Source organism: Dermacentor variabilis, chromosome 6, assembly GCF_050947875.1.
Source record: "Dermacentor variabilis isolate Ectoservices chromosome 6, ASM5094787v1, whole genome shotgun sequence".
NCBI lineage: Eukaryota > Metazoa > Arthropoda > Arachnida > Ixodida > Ixodidae > Dermacentor > Dermacentor variabilis.
The window spans coordinates 17,126,838-17,146,558 of record NC_134573.1 but is presented as its reverse complement, the minus strand read 5'-3'; the positions used below and the strand labels follow the sequence as shown (position 1 = coordinate 17,146,558).

The 19,721-nt window shown below is 46.4% G+C and overlaps 1 protein-coding gene and 2 pseudogenes across 9 annotated transcripts in view; 2 read left to right on the top strand and 1 right to left on the bottom strand.

The window, feature by feature from the left end:
• The window catches only part of Cdk8 (cyclin-dependent kinase 8), a 368,498-nt gene that overhangs the window by 13,017 nt on the left and 335,760 nt on the right, over positions 1-19,721 (bottom strand). The gene's annotated exons all lie outside the window — the stretch shown is intronic.
• Positions 1,596-11,419, top strand: LOC142584491 (uncharacterized; annotated as a pseudogene).
• Positions 15,467-18,682, top strand: LOC142584490 (uncharacterized; annotated as a pseudogene).

Sequence of the window (19,721 nt, the reverse complement as noted above, 5' to 3'; positions counted from 1 at the left end):
GACATCTCCTCGCCTTACAGCTCTGATTTACATACTCCGGTTTGTTACCGATCTTCACAGCCTAACAATTCAGTCTATGAGTGTTCTTTTTTTATAATGCATTATACGCATGACTGCATCCTGTTTGTGATGCTCATTAGGTGTTTTATATCACGTGTTTTCAGATGTATTTTTTTCTTGTTTGGTTTCTTATTCTGAGATTCTTTTTCGTTATTGTATATTGTACCCAAATATTGCATTTGTGATGAAGTAGTTAATTCTTTTGTTTAGCGAAGCCAATACCTTTGCAATAACACACTCGTGATTATATAATGTATTTATATTATTTGTTCGTAAATACTACCATGTGTATTTGCCCTTCCTGTTATAATCCCATGAGGAATTGACAGTATGCGAAATAAATAAATAAAGTTAGCTTCACCGCAATACAGCCTTGTTATACGGTAAAGGATACCACACGGATAAAGATGCCACTGTTGCGGGACGCAGCACGCGTTCCTCTGTTTCTACACGCAAATGTGCCATTTCCAGTCACAGTGCGAACACCGAGACGCCTAATAAGTTTGCTGGCAGGCCCCCAGAGTTTTAGATAGACCCCCACTCTTTTGTTGGCTTTGAACGTCTCTTCGATTTTCCAAGTTTAATTTTACCATCTTCCCTTTCGCTAGCTTTCCCCAAACACAGATGGTCTTTCTCCGCTTCTCGGTGTATGGCGCGTACGCGCGCATATAATTAAGGAACGCGTACTAGGCCCCGGTCTTATATGCAAGAAAGGCATGGCGGGCGAAGCGAGGGCTCAAATCGCCACTGCAACGTCAGAATCAGCTCTGAATGGCTACAAGTATGCTTACTAGGCGTCTAGGTGCTCGACTGTGACCGGTGCGTACCTGCATAATTAAGAAACACATACTCTGTTCCGTGACAGTGGCCCCTTTCCATTCTTAGTATGCTTCTCCGCATGATAGTGCGTATCCTTCACCGCATAACACAGATGTATTGCGGCGAAGTTGACTAGTCAAGTTCGAAATATCATGCGAAGATCAGTTTATAGATCGCAATAACGCAAGCTTGAGCCTATAGGAAAGTATAGGCGCCAACCGGCACCTTCGGCAGGGATCGAATTAACCGGAAAATCGAATTAATCGGCATGGTATTAACGGTAGTCTGCTGTAAATGCCCACTTGCAACTGCCTGAAGTTCTACGTTGGATATAGTTGCAAGCAGAAGAATGCATTTAAAAACAAAGATCAGCATAATGACCCATCGCATAAATACTGGCGATGCGAACCCTATTCACTGATGTCCATATTGCGTTTCTGCGTCGGAACAAGCAGTTATCCAACAGGAAGTAACAAAGATGCTTGCCAAGAACATTATCGAGCCTTCCTGCAGTGCCTGCACTTCTGCCGTCGTACTTGTCAAAAAGAAGAATGGAACGTGGCACTTTTGAGTAGATTATCGCCACCTCGACAAAATCACAAAAAAAGGATGTTTATCCTTTGCCATGTATTGACACTCTGGACTGCCTGTACTGTGCCACCTATTTTTTTTCTATCAACCTAAAGTCTGGCTACTGGCAAATTGCTGTCAACGACATGGACCGAGAGACTGCATTTGTTATCTCTGACAGCCTTTATCAGTTTAAGGTCATGCCTTTTGGTCTCTGTAACGTGCTGGCCACCTTCAAACGAATGATGGACTCTTTGCTTGAGGATTTGAAGTGGCCCACCTGTTTGTGCTATCTGGACAACGTCATCATTTTCTTGCCCACATTCGACACGCACCTCATTCGCCTCTCAGCAATTCTTGACGTGTTCTGCCGGGCCGGTCTCCAGTTGAACTCTTCAAAATGTCACTTTGCTCGCCACAAAATCACCATCCTTGGACACCTCGTGCATGCAACTTGAGGTGTACAACTTGATCCAGATGAAATTTGCACCGTTACGAACTTTCCTGTCCCAAAGTCTACAAAGGGCATCCGTAGTTTTGTACGGATGTGCTCCTATTTCCGGTGCTTTGTACAGAATTTTGTGAACATTGCACCTGCCCTTACCGACTTTTTGAAGAACGACATGTTGTTTTCTTGGGGTCCTGGTCACGCCATTCTTTTTCTCCTCTCACTACCGTCCTTACCCTGCACCTCCACTAAATTATGTTACGTGTAGCTGATGCACAAGTCTATTTACAATAAATTTACACATAGGCTAATGGTGGCCAAGATGGCAACACTAAATACAATTGGGAACACGTCGTCTTCCTCCTCTTAAGCACAGGCACACTGTGGCGGCTGTTCCATATCAATATTAAAAGCTGGCCAAGCTGGTAGAGTAGCATGTTGCAATGGCATATGACACCAAAAAAGGTGACAAACAAATGCAGAAAAACATAATCTTGTCAGCAGCTTCAATGATAATCTGCTTTGCAACAGATATCTATGGAAAGAACACAGAGCAGTGATTGCCACCAGTAACTTGTATGTGGGAGCACATTTTGCAATGGTTCTCAGCTGAGCTAGCTGGCTCATACTTTCCAGGAAATCACCAGGCACTTATTTTGACAGGATGGAAGTGTCCGCAATGTGTAATCTTCTTTCCGTCCTGTTAAAATAAGTGTCTGCTGATTTCTCGAGAAGGGAGACATTACTTACATGTGAGGTAGGTCATCATGTTCAGCGTTGACACAGATTTATGGCAATTTCAGAATAGTAGATAATTGCTGTTTTGCACCGACTTGAGCTAAGCATTCTGATCTCTCTTAAATTTTTGAAATAGGGCTTCCTGCAGAGTTTAGCATGTAATTAGAGAGCCCAAAATTGGGGCCCACTCATAACAGTAAAGATAACATATCATTCTGTGGGCCTAGTACCAGCATTAGATAGCTAATTACATTGACGTGTGTCTGTACAAGACTTTGTCCTCATAAGAGCTCCTGTATCAAACATAACAGAGTTTTTATGTACATTATTCTATGACAAGTTGCAAAAGTACTTTCAGATGAGCAGTCATTCCCAATGACCAGTTATGGCAGAGACACCAGCCATGGTGAATGACAGGCACTGTGGGAAAAGGAATGATCATCACACACATAAGTACTAATGGAACAAAAGAAGCGCGGTATCTGCGGCAAGTGTTATACATGTGTGCCAGTTTCAAACAATCAGGCAGGCAATTAAAGAGCAATGAACATGCAGAACAGGCAAGGCAACAAGACAAGCAAAGAAGCATGCACAAAAGCATCGAAAGCATTTCATCGTTCAACTCAGTTGGGTCATTAAGCACCTGCTTACAGCTAATGCAAAATGGTACACAGGACTTGCTTTATGGCTCAGGTTCTACACAGTCATATACTGTGCTGTATGTCATGTGACCTGTATTGTGTTGAACACTTGTAGATGTATTGTTCCTTTATCACTTACCCGAGTTAATCATGAGCAAATGTGTTTAAATTCAGCGCTTATCAGTAATATGTACAAGAAGATAAGTAGACTGTCAGAAATGTGAGTGTCCAAGGCAAATTTGTGTGCTGACCAGACACTGCAGCTCCAATCTGAGCAATACAATCCATTTAACCACCAACTCTTCCTGTCCAAAAGAGAAGCTCAAGTTGAAATTGCCAATGACAAATGGTACCGGGAAACATTCTAAGCAACACAAGAGAGAGTGAAGATTGCAAGTCCAACAAACTTTCAAAAAGGAACTTTTCATCCCAAACACAAAAGTGGCATTGTTACGCTTCTGCAATACTATGCAAAAAAAATGAGGAAGCAGAGCTTCAATTTTCTGCCTGTGATGCTGCAAACAAAGCCTCCATCTCGTAAATACACTGTAGTAAACAAACTACCCCTTTTGCTTCCTCCTCACGCAACATTTTAATGCTACATCCCATGCAAATTTGAAGCTGATTTAACCATGCCACCAGAACAACATGGATTGATGGAGGCAAGAATGAGTTCAATGCCCACAATTCTCCCATGATCATCCCTATCACCCTGGGATGTTTCCCAAGACTGAGAGCCTTGGTGTTGACGACTGCCTTCAGATATACATGCACATCAGCGCAAATAGCACATGGCACCAGACTTCTACATTACCCAACAAAACTTTCCACTTTAAAGAAGCCACACGGGTCTGATTTCAGAACCTCAAAAAAGACATGATCACAAGTTTTAAGCAGCAAATTTCCTTTCTGTCTTTAAATGAAACAGTGCAGAAGATAGGACAGTAACAAACAAACACACTGCTATGTGCACCCCGTCTTTTGCATAACCAACTAGCTCAGATTCAGACCCTGGTGCAGTACATTCCTTTTGCCATCATTCTCTACCCATGAACATGCAATCTAGCTGTTCGTCTGCATGGGCACATGCTTACCAATGGTGCGGCATACTGCCGCCATTGCAAGCTGGCCATCTACAGTGTAGCAAGGTCGCAGTCAACAGTCAAATTTTGGTTGGAGTTAAGCTGAAAGCTACTAAAAGTATGCATTCGTCAGTCCCAATAAATGCACCTCTACATACTTGTAGATTCAGTCACTTTCTTGCAAAGGTGCTTGGTGAAGCAGTCTTTGTTACTGCTGCCAAGTTTTTATTGATGGCATTGAGAAAGTGTAAGGTGCTTTCCAATTAAATAAATTGACATATTCCATGTGTAATAAGATTATTTATTATAAGGCACTAGGCACAGTCTAGTCGCACTGACAGTAGGCGAACGCTGATCGCGCGCACAGCCAACACAAGAGCGCCTTCTTCGTCTTCCTCTTCACCACAATGGCCCCTGGGAGAGAAGAGGAGCCATCCTGGCGACTTACGGCGTAGGTAGGATGAGGGGGTCATAGTACGGCTTAAGTCGGTTGACATGAACCGTGTCACGCCCGCGATGCCTATGGTCGGGTGAAGGTGTCACAGGTTCTACAACATAGGTGACAGTGGAAGTACGGTCGATGACGCGGTAGGGGCCATCATAGCGTGCAAGGAGTTTGGTCAAAAGGCCAGGGCTGTGAGGCGGGACCCACAACTAAACAAGGGAACCAGTTGGGAAAACTGGTGAAAGCGCGCCACTGTCACGCCGCAGCTTTTGACGACCTTGAGCAGCGGTCGTAAGGGTTCGCACGAGCTGCCTACAGTCCTCGGCGTATTTGGCAGCTTCAGACACAGGCGTGCATTCGGAAGCGTCGGGTCGGTATGGGAGCATTGTGTCCATAGTACACGAGGGCTCTCATCCATACAGCAGAAAAAAGGGCGAAAAGCCAGTGGTAGCTTGTGTGGCCGTATTATAGGCATACGTTACGAATGGCAAAACAGTGTCCCAGTTACTGTGATCCGAGGCGACGTACATAGTCAACATGTCACCGAGTGTGCGGTTAAACCTCCCTGTCAAGCCGTTCATTTGCGGGTGGTAGGCTGTAGACTTGCGGTGAACGATGCTGCATGCAGCGAGAAGGGCTTGGATGACGTCGGACAAGAAGACACGTCCCCTGTCACTGAGCAGTTCGCGTGGTGCGCCATGTCGAAGAACGAAGTTCCGCAAGATGAAGAACGCAACTTCGCGTGCAGAGGCCGCCGGGAGTGCGGCAGTCTCGCCGTAGTGCGTCAAGTGGTCGACACCTACAATTATCCATCGGTTACCCGAGGAGCTGCAGGGAAGTGGCCCATATAGGTCTATGCCGACGCGATCGAAGGGCCGAGCCGGGCAGGGCAGCGGCTGTAGCTCACCAGGAGGGCGCTGTGGGATTTTACGCCGTTGGCACGCCGTGCAAGCGCGTATGTACTGGCGCACGAAATGATACATGCCGTGCCAGTAGAAACGCTGCCTTAGCCGAGTATACGTTTTCAGAACACCGGCGTGACCATTATCAGGAGCAGCATGAAAATAAGCGCATATGTCAGAACGCATGTGTCGTGGTATCACCAGTAGCCATGTGCGACCATCAGGCAAATAATTTCTGCGGTAAAGAACGTTGTCGCGGACAGTAAAGTGAGTGGCTTGGCGACGAAGTGTTCGAGAAGAGGGTGTGGCGGATGGGTCGTGGAGGAAATTCAGCATAGTTGAAAGCAGGGGATCCTTACGCTGCTCGTGCGGCATATCAGCGACGTTGAAGGCTGACATGGATGCGAAGAGCGGAGACACTGAAGCCACATCACAAGGTAGCGGCGATCGGGAAAGCGCATCAGCGTCAGAGTGCTTTCTGCCCGATCAGTAGACAACGCGGATATCATATTCTTGTAAGCGGAGTGCCCATCGGCCTAGGCGACCTGACTGATCCTTCAACGAGGACAGCCAGCAAAGTGAATGGTGGTCGGTGACAATGTCAAAAGGGCGACCATATAGGTATGGACGAAATTTGACGAGCACTCAAATAATGGCCAAGCACTCCTTTTCAGGTACTGAGTAGTTGGCTTCTGCCTTCTTTAAAGTGCGGCTCGCATATGCGACGACGTACTCGTCATAGCCGTCTTTCCGGTGTGCGAGGACTGCACCAAGTCCGATACCGCTGGCGTCCGTATGTACCTCTGTAGGCGCTGTGGGATTGTAGTGTCGAAGAATCGGTGGCGAAGTAGGCGATGTAGTTGCTGGAAGGCTTTGTCACAGGAAGTTGACCACGCGGAGATGCCGTTGGTAGCGGTAAGCAAATTGGTCAGTGGTGCGATGATAGTCGCAAAATTGCACACAAAACGCCGAAAGTAAGAGCAGAGCCCTATAAAGCTGCGGAGCGCCTTAAGTGTAGTGGGCGTCGGAAACTCTGTGACCGCGCGAAGCTTGGCTGGGTCAGGAAGCACACCGTCCTTCGATACAACGTGACCCAATATAGTTAACATGCGAGCAGCAAAACGGCACTTCTTGATGTTAAGTTGGAGGCCAGCAGAGGTAAGGCAGGTCAGTATCTCACGCAAGCGAACGAGGTGCATCGGGAAATCTGGCGAAAACACCACGATATCATCAAGGTAGCACAGACATGTTTTCCACTTGTAGTTGCGAAGGATGGTGTCCATCATACGTTCGAAAGTAGCGGGCGCGTTGCAGAGCCCGAATGGCATGACGGTAAATTCGTACAAGCCATCGGGCGTAATGAAAGCTGTCTTCTCACAGTCATCATCTGCGATCGGCACTTGCCAATAGCCGGAGCGAAGATCCAAAGATGAGAAGTACTCCGCGCCTTGCAAGGAGTCGAGGGCGTCGTCTATCCGAGGCAGCGGATAGACATCTTTACGAGTGATCTGATTGAGTCGACGGTAATCCACACAGAAGCGTATCGACCCGTCCTTCTTGCCTACTAATACTACAGGAGACGCCCAAGGACTGTGGGAAGGGCGAATGACGCCACGGTGCAGCATGTCGTCGACCTGCTCGTTAATGATCTGTCGCTCGGCTGCCGACATGCGGTATGGTCGCTGGCGTAAAGGAGGATGGGAACCAGTGTGTACGCTGTGAGTGACGGTTGCCATACGCCCCAGAGATAGTTGGTCACAGTCAAAAGACAAGCGAAAAGTCTGAAGAAGCGCGAGGACTTGCTGGCGATATGGAGGCGGCAGATCGGCGTCTACGACAGATTCAAGAACGTCTGACGACAACGACAATGATGATGATGATGTGCACGGCACGGGAGAAGTGAGGGCGTCGAGTTCATAACAGGCCGTGTCATCGGAAACATCGAGAATGTGAAGCGGGTCAAGGGGATGAACACGACCGAGTGATTCGCCGCGCAGTAACGTCACATGGTAGTGAGACGGGTTACACACAAGCATGGAGGATAATCCAGACACAGTGGTGAGGATGACAAATGGGAGAGGTAGGGCCTTGTGACGTAGAAAAATCGGCGACGGTGTAAAAAGTACTGTAGCGTCTGGCGCGGTAGAGCAAGAGACGGGCACAAGCCAACACATGTCGGGTGGTATGTCCGTATCGGACACAACAGTGAGCTTGGAGGCTTTTTGTTCAGAGGGGTCAGGCAGCGGGGCGTCGGCAAGCGGGAAGAGCGCCACTTCGGCCCGGGCACAGTCGATGATGGCACGATGGTGAGACAAGAAGTCCCAGCCGAGAATAATGTCATGTGAACATGATGACAACACGAGAAATTCAACAACATAGGCAATGCCGTCGATGACCACCCTTGCAGTATATTGAGCAAGCAGGGCTATGTGCTGTGCAGTCGCGGTGCTTAGAAGCATACTAGCTAACGGCGGTGTGACCTTATGGAGGCTGCGACAAAGCTTTTCGTCGATAACAGAAACTGCAGCCCCAGTATCAATAAGCGCAATTGCGGCGGTTCCTTCCACCAAAACGTCCAATAAATTGCGAGGCGACTGTGCAGGCCTTGTAGAAGTCGCGAAGCTTGCAGTTCGTGCCTGCGGAACTGCAGCAACTAGTTTCCCTCGCTAGGTGACTGGCGGCGACGTAAGGGGGAAAGTGAGCGACGACGTGGTGAGGGCGAACGATGGGTGCTGACGGGGCGTCGAGGAGCCGGCGAAAACTCGGGGTCGGGAAGCATCGCATGCCCGGTAGTATCGTGGGAATAGGCATATCCAGGCGGTGCGACAGTAGCGTTAGCAGGTGGCATGCGACGATGGCAGAAGCGCGCAACGTGGCCGGCGACACCGCAAGCGAAGCATATGGGTCAGTTGTCGCGTGTGCGCCAAGGGGATTGAACTGGGCATCGAGATGGAATGGGAGGCGACGCGGGAGGAGGTGCAGCGTGAAGTCGCATTGGCGCCGGAAACGAGAACGTCGGCGGCGCAGGTCGCGCGGCGACTTCTGCATAGGTCAGAGGTGCAGCCACGGGAGGGCAGGGTTGGGCGAAAGGTAAAGACCCAGCAAGTTCCTCGCGAATGGCCCACCTAATGGGAGCAGCCAGAGATGTGTCAGGCTGGGGAGGTCCATCGTTGAGAGGCAGCATAGACAATTGGCGCGCCACCTCCTCACGAATGAAATCCTTAATCTCAACAGAGAGCGATGCTGCAGGCGTGGTGTTTGAGCGAAGTGTGAGGCCCGCGAGAGAGTCGCCAGGTGCGAGAGCGCTGCGCGCAAGGACCCTTTGTCGACGCAGCTCAGCGAAGCTCTGGCAAAGAGTGACGACAGCTGTGACAGAAGTAGGGTTCCGCGCCAGGAGCATTTGAAATGCGTCGTCCTCGATGCCCTTGAGGATGTGCTTCACCTTGTCCTCTTCAGTCATGGTGGAATCGACACGGGTGCAAATATCAACGACATCCTCTATGTAACTAGTATAAGTCTCGCCGGGCTGTTGAGCGCGCTGTTCAGCACGGAGTTTCCGCAAGGCTGGGCGACCGAAGACTTCCGCGAATGCAGTTTTGAAAGCGGACCAGGTTTGCAGTTCCCGTTCGTGATTGTGGAACCAGAGGTTCGCAACGTCAGCAAGATAGAAGATGACGCTACGGAGCTTCGTCGGGTCATCCCACTTGTTGTGTTCACTGACGCGCTCGTAGGTAGAGAGCCAATCTTCTACGTCAGTCTCACCTGATCCGCTAAAAACAGGAGGGTCCCGCTGCCGTTGCACGGCGCCGCACATGACAGGAGCAGCAGATGCGCCAAGCGGATTGGAGGGAGCGTCGTTCATAGTAGAGGCTGGAGCAGATGTTAAAGTTCGGCTGCGAAGCTCCAGGGTGAGGTCGGGGAGTGCAGCACCTTCCACCAAATGTAATAAGATTATTTATTATAAGGCACTAGGCGCAGTCTAGTCGCACTGACAGAAGGCGAACGCTGATCTCGCGCACAGCCGACACAAGAGCGCCTTCTTCGTCTTCCTCTTCACCACACATGCATTTTACAGCTAGCCAAAGCAAAAAAAGTGCTCACTGCAAAGGAGCTGGAACTTCCCTGAACAGCACTGTTTTGAAATGGGTCGAGGATGAAGCAAATGCCGTGCTTTTCAGTATAAAAGCTAAAGCAGGTTCACGGTGTTGAACATTTTATGAAGGAATGTCACGTCTTGGTGCAATAATCTCAAAATATACTCAAGAATTGCCTAACAACTTATACAATTTTGAAAGATGCACTTTTCGTATGGCAGTAGGAACAAGACACCTTCAGTATGCTGCAATGACGCTTGTAATGTTCTCATAACTTGCTCACTGTTAAAGAAAGCTAGAAGAGGTGTCCACACCAACATGGTCGTGGCACTGTCATCATCATTCAGTCGCAGAATGGAAAGGAAAAAAGTCACTGTGTGCACAAGTCGTACACTATCAAAAGTCAACGCGAATTACACAGCTACAGAGAAAGATGATCTCATGGTTACATGGGCCATAAGTAAGTTTTGGCAATTGTTGACATAACAATATCATAACGATAGTTTCGGGCACAACAATATAAAAAACAACAAAAAAGTCCAATCATTATAACCGATCCCTGATATATCTGGAATGCCATAAAAAAGCTACCAAACATATCTTTATAGCTCAGAATGCAACTTTGCCACTAGCACCAATGAATAGATGTAAAAATCAGGCTGGTGAAAAATAATATGTTTATTTATGCCTCTAAACAGCATGTCAAGCATTAGGTGCACTTAAATAGTCCAAAATCTGCACTTGTTTTCGTGGCAGTTTACGGCACTTGTTTTCATCGCCAGGATTTATGAATTTGTCACAAGAATTTGTTGTGACGAGTGTGCCTGGGGTCTCGTGCTGATCGACAGCGGCTTCCACATACTCTCTTTCATCTGCCTCAGACACTGTGATCGCGTCGTCCACTGTGCACTTGAAAACACGTTTCTGACGTGTGAGGAGAAACAGGCAGTGGATAAAAAATGCGCTGCTGTGCAATGAGGACTTGGCGCTATGTCGGCAACGGAGCGAAAATTTCAAGCAATGGAGCATGATTCTGAAGCTGCCACCGCTGCAAGTGAAAGCGAAAAATTTCTCCTTGTGCAAACGGATGCCCTAGGTGACCTGCTATCTGGGACCCCGTGCCAGCGTTGCTTCGCGACTGGGATGAAGGTTGAAGGAGGCACCCAACTTGGACTTGCAACAAAGCTTGAGCTGCTATGTTTACATTGTGGAGTAGTTGCAAGCTCATGGAGTTCTGCTTGTCAGGATAACTCAACGGCCTTTGACGTGAATATAAGAGCCATTGTGGCAACAAAACAGATAGGGAAGGGACAAACAACCCTCAATGACTTTTGGGCAGCAATGAGCGTGTCCCATCGTGGCCTGCATCATAAGACTGTTCAGAAGCACTTGAAAAAATTCAGGGAATCGCAGAAACAGTGCATAGACAAGTTCTATACAGAATCTACTTCTGCTGTGACAACCACCTACAAGGAAATGGATCCATATTTCAGCAGGGATATCACAGTAAACTTTGATGGAACATGGCACAAGCATGGCGACACGTCCCATATGGGAGTTGGTGGAATAATTGAATATAATACAGGCCTCATCTCGGAAGCCATTGTTTTATCGAACTAGTGCCTTGGTTGGAACGACAGAAAGCTGAGCTAGTTGGTAAGGATTCATTATGCAAAAAAGAAGTGAGGCGTGCAGACAGGACACAAGAGTAGAGAAATGGACAACACCAACGCCGACTATCAACTGAAGGGAGCACTGAGGCGAAAAAAGAAGAAGACACAAAACTCATCTGCGCATGCTCAGAAATGGTAACACCACGTGTCAGTCGGGTACACGTGCCAGTCTACGTGAGAGATAACTGTTAAGACACTTAATCTCTTCCTTATGTAAGGTAATCGAAGGCTGACTCACGCACGCACTTCCACCATTAAAGATATGCCATGCCTCTACCATAAGACGCATATCTTCATTCTTATGCCTGTACAATATCGCGCATTCATCTAACTCTGGGGTGCAGTTGCAATCTCGGCAATGTAGCGAAAGATTAGAAGGCGACCCACCGGTTAACGACCTTTTATGTTCCATTAGCCTCTGATTGATACACCGTCCCGTTTGCCCTACGTAGAACTGGCCACAGCTAAGGGGAATTTTATACACCACACTCATACGACAGTCAGTAAAACTGTTGTTCTTATTGTGCTTAACTGGACAAATATCTGTTCGTTTTTTGCCTTTTACCCGCTCCTTTTTATTCTGTACGGCAGCACATATCTTGCCTAGCTTATTGGCAGCAGTGAAAGCAACATTAACATCATATCTACTTGCAACTTTTTTAAGCCTGTGCGACACTGAATGAATATACGGAATAGCCACTACTCTTTTTTTGCTACTACTGCTTTCTATAATCACGTCCGTCCCTCTCGAAACAGACTTCTTTAGGCGCTCAGCCACAGTGGCCACCGCTACACTAGGATAACCTGCTTCTAATAGGTGCCGGACCTGCGCATTAGAACTGGCGCTCATTTTGTGCATGCAGGATCTGGTGAGGGAAGACTTAAATGCTTGGATTGAAAGTTTAGCAACGGCTTCAAAGATCTTGGGGAGTACTGCCAACAAACATGGTTTTGTTCGAAGATCAAGGAAATGTCAAGAAACTGAATTACGCGTCGCTGAGGAAATTCCTTGGTAAACTTTAATCCTCCCCCATAAAGTTTAAATTGATCACTTACTGAGGTAGCAGCGGAATCGAATTCTTCCCTATTGCAGAAAATCAGGTAATCATCAACGTACCGAAATATCTTGATAACGCTATCACCTAAGGCTTTCTCTAAGCAGTTGTCAACCTTACTCAGGTAAATGTTGCTAAGAATAGGGGCAACCTTCGAGCCAATACAAATGCCTGATTTCTGCAGAAAAACGCCATCTCTCCATCCAATCAGCGTCAACTTCAAGTACATTGAAAGAATTTCTAGAAAAGCTGCCGTGGAAACACCGCATCTGTCAATAAAAGCCGATTCTTGCACTTGTTCTTTAATGCACTCATTTACGGAATTCAGTAACCCGTCATGCGGCAAGGAATAATACAGGTCTTCAATATCCATACTAAAAGCTGTAGAATCACCAGGATTTTCCTCTCTCAATTAATGAATTAGTGCCTGAGAATTACGTAAGCAAAAGGGGTCTGAAAAAACTAGTGAAGCTAAGCAGTTATGTAGGTAACTGGCGACACAGACCTGCCACGTCCCTTTCTCTGACAGTATAGCACGAAAAGGAATTTCTTGTCTATGGGTCCTGGCCGAGAAAAACAGTTCTAAGGTGAGGGATTTAGCTTTCTTGACATTACAGACAAGCCTATCAAGATTATGTCTTGACAAGAGGTCAACCGCACGTTGCTTAACTACCGAAGGCTTGAGTTTTACTGGCTGTAAATTCTTTTCTATGGCTGAAATCGCTTTTTCTGAAAACATGTCATCTGGCATAATTACGAAATAACCTTCCTTGTCAGATATTACTGGTCTAAGTTTATGCTCCACAAGGTAATCAACTAACGGTCGGACAGGGTCAGGCGTCTTAAAATGAGCATTTGATTGTTTAATGCTAGCAATGCAATCCGAAATACAGCGCGAGTGTTCTTCTTCCGGGACGAACCTGGTTATGGAGCGCGGTATGCTTAAAACATCAACGGGTTTTATGTCAGGCTTAAAACAGTGCTTAGGACCTAAAGCAAGGGCTTTTCTATGGTTATCACTTACCATGGCGTCTCCAAGAACCAGTACGTTATTAGACGGTGAATTATTAGAAAGGTGTTTCCTCTTACTTTGTTGAAGCTCCGGAAGTTTCATCCTCCAGAGCAAGTCCGCGTGTTGCACGGCTAACTTATTCCACTCGGCATAGGGGCGGTTCCAATGGCGACCGTCTCCCAGGGCCGGGTTACTAAATTCCGTAAATGAGTGCATTAAAGAACAAGTGCAAGAATCGGCTTTTATTGACAGATGCGGTGTTTCCACGGCAGCTTTTCTAGAAATTCTTTCAATGGACTTGAAGTCAACGCTGATTGGGTGGAGAGATGGCGTTTTTCTGCAGAAATCAGGCATTTGTATTGGCTCAAAGGTTGCCCCTATTCTTAGCAACATTTACCTGAGTAAGGTTGACAACTGCTTAGAGAAAGCCTTAGGTGATAGCGTTATCAAGATATTTCGGTACGTTGATGATTACCTGATTTTCTTCAATAGGGAAGAATTCGATTCCGCTGCGACCTCAGTAAGTGATCAATTTAAACTTTATGGGGGAGGATTAAAGTTTACCAAGGAATTTCCTCAGCGACGCGTAATTCAGTTTCTTGACATTTCCTTGATCTTCGAACAAAACCATGTTTGTTGGCAGTACTCCCCAAGATCTTTGAAGCCGTTGCTAAACTTTCAATCCAAGCATTTAAGTCTTCCCTCACCAGATCCTGCATGCACAAAATGAGCGCCAGTTCTAATGCGCAGGTCCGGCACCTATTAGAAGCAGGTTATCCTAGTGTAGCGGTGGCCACTGTGGCTGAGCGCCTAAAGAAGTCGGTTTCGAGAGGGACGGACGTGATTATAGAAAGCAGTAGTAGCAAAAAAAGAGTAGTGGCTATTCCGTATATTCATTCAGTGTCGCACAGGCTTAAAAAAGTTGCAAGTAGATATGATGTTAATGTTGCTTTCACTGCTGCCAATAAGCTAGGCAAGATATGTGCTGCCGTACAGAATAAAAAGGAGCGGGTAAAAGGCAAAAAACGAACAGATATTTGTCCAGTTAAGCACAATAAGAACAACAGTTTTACTCACTGTCGTATGGGTGTGGTGTATAAAATTCCCCTTAGCTGTGGCCAGTTCTACGTAGGGCAAACGGGACGGTGTATCAATCAGAGGCTAATGGAACATAAAAGGTTGTTAACCGGTGGGTCGCCTTCTAATCTTTCGCTACATTGCCGAGATTGTAACTGCACCCCAGATTTAGATGAATGCGCGATATTGTACAGGCATAAGAATGAAGATACGCGTCTTATGGTAGAGGCATGGCATATCTTTAATGGTGGAAGTGCGTGCGTGAGTCAGCCTTCGATTACCTTACATAAGGAAGAGATTAAGTGTCTTAACAGTTATCTCTCACGTAGACCGGCACGTGTACCCGACTGACACGTGGTGTTACCATTTCTGAGCATGCGCAGATGAGTTTTGTGTCTTCTTCTTTTTTCACCTCAGTGCTCTCTTCAGTTGATAGTCGGCGTTCGTGTTGTCCACTTCTCTACTCTTGTGTCCTGTCTGCACGCCTCACTTCTTTTTTGCATAATGAATCCTTACCAACTAGCTCAGCTTTCTGTCGTTCTAAGCTTCATTTCTAGTACACTGAGCCCTTTTCCATGTTCCCCTACTTATCTGCATAATCCTGCTTCGTTAGCTTTCTTAATTGCGATATGTATGCTCCGCACTAGAACCATGTTGTGGTTTAGTCGTAATCATGTCGTCCCATTGGAAGTTCTAATGATGTGTGGCTTCCTTAAACCATCAACTGGGCATGCCAGGAGGATTGGAGCTATTCTTTCGGCTGAATCATGGCGCCAAGTTAGGTTCTACCAGGAGTGTCTAAGGGTCCGTTGCGCGGCCCTGGGAGACGGTCGCCATTGGAACCGCCCCTATGCCGAGTGGAATAAGTGAGCCGTGCAACACGCGGACTTCCTCTGGAGGATGAAACTTTCGGAGCTTCAACAAAGTAAGAGGAAACACCTTTCTAATAATTCACCGTCTAATAACGTACTGGTTCTTGGAGACGCCATGGTAAGTGATAACCATATAAAAACCCTTGCTTTAGGTCCTAAGCACTGTTTTAAGCCTGACATAAAACCCGTTGACGTTTTAAGCATACCGCGCTGCATAACCAGGAAGAAGAACGCTCACGCTGTATTTCGGATTGCATTGCTAGCATTAAACAATCAAATGCTCATTTTAAGACGCCTGACCCTGTCCGACCGTTAGTTCATTACCTTGTGGAACATAAACTTAGACCAGTAGTATCTGACAAGGAAGGTTATTTCATAATTATGCCAGTTGAAATGGTTTCATAAAAAGCAATTTCAGCCATAGAAAAGAATTTACAGCCAGTAAAACTCAAGCCTTCGGTAGTTAAGCAACGTGCGGTTTACCTCTTGTCAAGACATAACCTTGATAAGGTTGTCTGTAATGTCAAGAAAGCTAAATCCCTCACCTTAGAACTGTTTTTCTCGGCCAAGACCCATAAACAAGAAATTCCTCTTCGTGATACAGTGTCAGAGAAAGGGACGTGGCAGGTGTGTGTCGCTAGTTACCTACAGCAGTCTTTAGCTTCACTAGTTTTTTCAGACCCATTTTGCTTACATAATTCTCAGGCACTAGTTCATTACTTGAGAGAGGAAAATCCTGGTGATTGTACAGCTTTTAGTATGGATATAGAAGACCTGTATTATTCCTTGCCGCATGACGGGTTACTAAATTCCGTAAATGAGTGCATTAAAGAACAAGTGCAAGAATCGGCTTTTATTGACAGATGCGGTGTTTCCACGGCAGCTTTTCTAGAAATTCTTTCAATGTACTTGAAGTTGACGCTGATTGGATGGAGAGATGGCGTTTTTCTGCAGAAATCAGGCATTTGTATTGGCTCAAAGGTTGCCCCTATTCTTAGCAACATTTACCTGAGTAAGGTTGACAACTGCTTAGAGAAAGCCTTAGGTGATAGCGTCATCAATATATTTCGGTACGTTTATGATTACCTGATTTTCTGCAATAGGGAAGAATTCGATTCCGCTGCGACCTCAGTAAGTGATCAATTTAAACTTTATGGGGGAGGATTAAAGTTTACCAAGGAATTTCCTCAGCGACGCGTAATTCAGTTTCTTGACATTTCCTTGATCATCGAACAAAACCATGTTTGTTGGCAGTACTCCCCAAGATCTTCGAAGCCGTTGGTAAACTTTCAATCCAAGCATTCTAAATTAGTAAAAAACGGAATTGCCATGTCGTGCCTTAAGTCTTCCCTCACCAGATCCTGCATGCACAAAATGAGCGCCAGTTTTAATGCGCAGGTCCGGCACCTATTAGAAGCAGGTTATCCTAGTGTGGCGGTGGCCACTGTGGCTTTCGAGAGTCGAGAGTCGGTTTCGAGAGGGACGGACGTGATTACAGAAAGCAGTAGTAGCAAAAAAAAAGAGTAGTGGCTATTCCGTATATTCATTCAGTGTCGCACAGGCTTAAAAAAGTTGCAAGTAGATATGATGTTAATGTTGCTTTGTCTGCTCCCAATAAGCTAGGTAAGATATGTGCTGCCGTACAGAATAAAAAGGAGCGGGTAAAAGGCAAAAAACGAACAGATATTTGTCCAGTTAAGCACAATAAGAACAACAGTTTTACTGACTGTCGTATGGGTGTGGTGTATAAAATTCCCCTTAGCTGTGGCCAGTTCTACGTAGGGCAAACGGGACGGTGTATCAATCAGAGGCTAATGGAACATAAAAGGTCATTAACCGGTGGGTCGCCTTCTAATCTTTCGCTACATTTCCGAGATTGTAACTGCACCCCAGAGTTAGATGAATGCGCAATATTGTACAGGCATAAGAATGAATATATGCGTCTTATGGTAGAGGCATGGCATATCTTTAATGGTGGAAGTGCGTGCGTGAGTCAGCCTTTGATTACCTTACATAAGGAAGAGATTAAGTGTCTTAACAGTTATCTCTCACGTAGACCGGCACGTGTACCCGACTGACACGTGGTGTTACCATTCCTGAGCATACGCAGATGAGTTTTGTGTCTTCTTCTTTTTTCGCCTCAGTGCTCCCTTCAGTTGATAGTCGGCGTTCGTGTTGTCCACTTCTCTACTCTTGTGTCCTGTCTGCACGCCTCACTTCTTTTTTGCCTTGGTTGCCAAGTAGGACCAAAGCCTGGAGACCCAGGTTACGCAAGCTGGCAGGAGGATCATGTGTGCCAGAAAAACACTGACTTTAAGGCTGGGAGGATGGAGGCTGAGGCAGCTGTCATCCTTTTCTCATGTTCGGTGCCAAAGCACAACCTCTGTTATAGAACGCTTGTGTCTGACGGAGATAGTGCCGCCTCCTCTGCCCTTGTGCAAGAAAATGTTTATGAACTGGTCCCCATTTCGAAAGAGGAATGCCTGAACCATGTCAAGATGAGGAAGGGAACAGCACTGCGTAACCTCGTGCAGAAAAGTGACAAGGCTTTGGGAAGGAAGGGCAGGCTGACAAAGGCCCTCAACGACAAGTTGACCGACTATTACGGCTGGGCCCTATAGAACAATTCCAATGATGTGGCTGCAATGGAGCATGCAGTGATGGCATTGTACCCCCACGTGACATCGACGGACAAGGATCCTCACCACGACTTGTGCCCTGAGGGTGCAGACTCGTGGTGCCGTCATAATGCCAGCAAGAGTGATGGTGTGCGACCTCTGAAGCATCAGTACAATCTTTCAGGCTATGTTGCAGAAGTACTGCTACCTGTTTATGAGCGCGTCTCACAGGCTTCTCTTCTGCAACGCTGCCTAGGAGCAAAGACGCAGAATGCATCAGAAACATTTCGCTCCGTGCTGTGGTCCCTGATGCCCAAAGAGCAGCATGTGCCGCTGGTTGCTGTGGAGACAGCACTGCATGAGGCAGTTTTAAGATTTAATGCTGACTGCCAGAGGGCCACCCAAGAGCTATGTTCATCAGTGGGGCTAGCACCTGGCCACCTGGCCATTCAACGGGCAGCCGAGAAAGATTCTCTGCACTTGAAAAAGGCCAAGCGATCGCAAGAGAAGGTGGAAAAGCGGCAAAAGAAGAGAGTGTCTAAGCACATCTCCAGTTACGTTGCAGGGTCATTTTAGACCAATATATGTGCGCGAAACCTTCAAAGCTCATTTTCTCAAAATGACTTTTTTGGCTGGTGAGGCTGCTTGTTCCAGCCATATCTCTGTAACTGCTCATCCGATTTCCAGATGTTTCTTTATTATTGTGTATCTGAATAAATTTCTGAGGGCAAGAAAAGCCCATTTTTTTATATAGTGTCTGTGATTTGTGATATTTAACCAAAATTAGATTGACAAAATCTTAATCACCAACACTAAATTCGGTGGTCTGCTTAAATTTTTCAGCAAGGAAATTTAAAAAAAGGGCTCTGTTTTGCTCTGAGGTATCCATCTAGGAATCATCATGGTGAATTTCACAGTTGCAGCACCTTTTGAAAATTCTCCAGGTCTGGAATGAGAAAACCATGTGCACCATTCTGACATATTGCTGTAACTTGAGAACCAGTGAACATAACTGCATGAAATTTTGTAGTTCTACTAATGTTTTTGCTATGATTCTATTCTGAAATTTTCATTAAGATATCTCAATAAACAAAGAAGTTGGTATGCGTGGGTAGCCACCCCCGTTAAAGTGGGCATGACACCCAATTTTCGATCATAGTCTGTATGGTGTAAGATAAACCTTGTGTGTTCAAGAAGATGTTGACAAAACTTTAGCGCATTCAAGCCAGCACGTAATTTGTAATTTAATTTTTTTATATTACACTCAAATGGCATAGCAGTTGAGCAACACTGGCATGGTAGCGAACCGTGACGTCATAGGCTGCATGATTGCCAAGCGAGTATGTATATTTTGGCAAAGAATCTGTGTTTCATCTGTGCGCGCATGCGGGAAGCTTTTGCTTTGTTCAGCTTGCCATTGGGATTGTTCAACTTGCAGCGGCTGAAATAATGCCAACACGGCACTGTTGGGTGCCAGAGCGAACGGAGCAAGGAGTGCTTTGTATTTTACTTCAGGTTCCCCAAGGAGCCTGTAAAGAGTAAGGCTTGGGAGATGAATGTGGGAAGGAAGGACTGCCACTCATCTGACGCTTTTGTTTAGTTCTCGCAACACTTC